Genomic DNA, 3,043 nt, shown 5'->3' with positions numbered 1-3,043 from the left:
AGAGAGAATGGGCACGTCAGGGCTTCCAGCCACTGCAAACAAACTCCAGATGCGTGCGCCCTCTTGTGCATCTGGGTCCTAGGGAATCGAGCCTCGAACCAGGGTCCTTAGGCTTCATAGGCAAGCGCTTAGCCACTAAGCCATTTCTCCAGCCCAAAACTTGTTATTTTTTTACTGCAACTTCTATTGTACATTTTATTGTAAGTTCCAAAAGTGCGTAAGGATTTATGGAAAGTTCAAAATTGTGTTACAGTTACTATGCATTTATCCAGGGAGGAAAACATTTACAAAAGTAATTATAATCGTGTGTGATAAGTGTCATTAAGCACCAATCTCTAAGCATCTGTGGCCTTCAGTAAGAAGAACAGTCTGTGCTAACAAAAAAAACAGCATTGAATAAGTTGGATGTGTTAGGCACCTGTGTTTCCATAAACATGACCTTATTAGCTCCTGTCATGAGTCCTTTGTTATATCTTAGTCATTCCATCCAGACACTGGTTTCTTTTCATTCTTTTACTAAGTACACAAAATCTTCCTTTCCAATCCCAATTTTCAATGACTTTAATTACAATTTTGTCAATAAAATAGAGTGCCTAAAGGAAAATCTCTAGAGGACTCCAACACCATCAAATCTACCCACTGTATGTGTTTCTGCTGTTCCAGATATGATCACTCTGCTCTGGGCATGTACATTCCTGCTCCATGGTCTGTATGACAGCAGTTGTCTCTGCCTAAGGAAGTCTTCCCCCAAATATCTGGAGCATTAACCTTTCTTTGATTTTAAATTTCTTATTTTAAAGAGTCAGGAGAGAAAGAGAGAGAATTGGCACACAGCCCTCACCTTTGTGCAACTGCCTTATATGGGATCTGAAGAGTTGGAAATAGGTCCTTAGGCTTCGCAAGCCAGTGCGTTAACACTAAGCCACCTCTCTAGTCCACCATTAGCCTTTTGATGTCATTGAGATCAATTCTGCATGTAGTTACCTCATGTCTAAGTCAACCTTGGCCATCTTATATAAAATTACACCCCTTCCTGACAGTGCTGTGTTCTTCCAGATGCATTTTATCTTCCTCTACAAATTTATTCCTAAATAGGAGCTACACTCTGTTTGCTTATTTGTTGTTTCTACAAGAAATTTGAAAATAAACTCTATGAGCAGAAACAGCAATAGCTGTGTTTACTAATAATAGTGACAAGTTCCCTTTGCTAGAATAGTGACTCTTTATGAGAGAGAAAAAGAGAGCAAAGAGAGTATAGAGAGTATAGGCCTCCTGAGCCTTCTGCCACCTCAAATGAACTCCACATACATCCTCTAGTTTATGCATCTGGCTTTACATGGTCATTCATTGGGGAATCAAAATAGGCCATCAGACCTTGGAAACAACTACCTTTAACTACTGAGACATCTTTCCAGCCCAAATAGTGATATATTTTTTTAAATATTTAATTAATTTATTTATTTGAGAGTGAAAGAGAGAGAGAATGGGCATGTCAGGACCTCCAGTCAGTGCAAAAGAAATCCAGATGCATGCACCATCCTGTGCATCTTACTTACATGGGCTCCATGAAATCGAACCAGGGTCCTTAGGCTTCATAGGCAAGTGCCTTAACCACTAAACCATCACTACAGCCCCCCCCCCCACATAGTGATTCTTATATGAGATAGTAAATATTGTTGAATTGGAGAATTAATTGAACAAATATAATTTAGCAAATAATTTGTTCAATAAAGTTAGCTGCATGAAATGTTGCTGAAATAAATAACACATTGTAATGGATAATCCCCTATAGTAGACAAAAGTCTGCCCTCTCATCTATAGGACATTACAGTGTCTGGAAAACAGTAGACTGGTGGGGGAGGGAGGGAATTACCATGGGATATATATATAAGTTTAACAATGAAACTTTATCTAGAATGTTATATTAAATTAACAATGCTGTAATGGTACACTGAGGACTCCCAGCTAACCACCTTGTCATTCCTTCAAATGTACACATATAAATAAAATCATGGAAGCTTTTAATATTGCCTAACTGTTTCATGGCCTTAGAGATTTGAATGAACCAAATGAAAACTGAATCTCCATTCCATGCCCCATCCTTCTTTCTAGATAAAAACCTATTCCTGGTTTCAAAGTAGAGTTTTAAAGGGTCCATATTTCTTAAGCCGCACCCAAGCAAATCCCGTCTTAATTTTGAATGGTATCTCTCTTCATCTTGTACATAGAACTCTAGTAGATTTCACGTTGGCATTCAGCCTCTGTAAAACCCTTCAACATGTCCTTCAAACCAACCAAATTTTGAATCTCAATGTTCTCTGCAGAATGCGCTACGGTGTGGAATCAGTCAGCATGATGCAGACCTGTTTCTTTCTTGCCACGTTGGACTTGCAGTTGCCGTTCGGGTTAGGGTTAGAAGATGGGGAAGTAGAGACGTTTCTTGGCCTGAGACTCTCTAACAGTAGAGTTGTAGAAGAGAGAGCGAGATGGCAAGGAGACCAGCTGCTGATTGCAGGGTATTGTAATTTCCTCTGCTGGTGGCATTATTTGGACTCGGGCAGCAGAGGTATGCGGGGAGGAGTTACTTGAAACTGGTACAACAGCTGTTTGGTTGGAATAAATCTGCGTGGGTAGGAGCAGAGCCAGAAGCAGCAAGCCCAGCCCCAGCCTGGCCACCATCGCTCTGCCCATGTCCGTTCTGTCGGGGATGTCGGGCGGCTCTGGTGCTGTACGACGAGGATGTGCTCCACTCGCTAGGGCGCAGCAAGGTTGGATATTTTTTTATAATCATGGAAAATGCTAATAAAATTTTTTTTAAAAAAAGTAGACTGAAGATGAAGTAATGTAATAAAGATAAATACTGCACAGTAAGTATCCCATGTCCATGACATTATTCTTTAATGCTTAATGATATGAGGTAGTATTTTCAATAAATATTTTATGAAATAGATATGCTATATCACTTTCCACAGAGTATGACTCCAATATTAAAACATATTTAGGATACCTATATATGTAGCACAGTAAAATGATAAATTTAAAA

At 39.5% G+C, this 3,043-nt stretch overlaps 1 pseudogene; it reads right to left on the bottom strand.

The window, feature by feature from the left end:
• Positions 1–2,378: 2,378 nt before the first annotated feature.
• LOC123463598 lies at positions 2,379–2,708 on the bottom strand (annotated as a pseudogene).
• Between the last annotated feature and the right edge of the window lie 335 nt (positions 2,709–3,043).

The sequence above is a fragment of the Jaculus jaculus genome, chromosome 9, assembly GCF_020740685.1.
Source record: "Jaculus jaculus isolate mJacJac1 chromosome 9, mJacJac1.mat.Y.cur, whole genome shotgun sequence".
Classification (NCBI taxonomy): domain Eukaryota; kingdom Metazoa; phylum Chordata; class Mammalia; order Rodentia; family Dipodidae; genus Jaculus; species Jaculus jaculus.
Note: the sequence above shows the minus strand (reverse complement) of the source record. Positions and strands in the feature narration are given on the sequence as shown.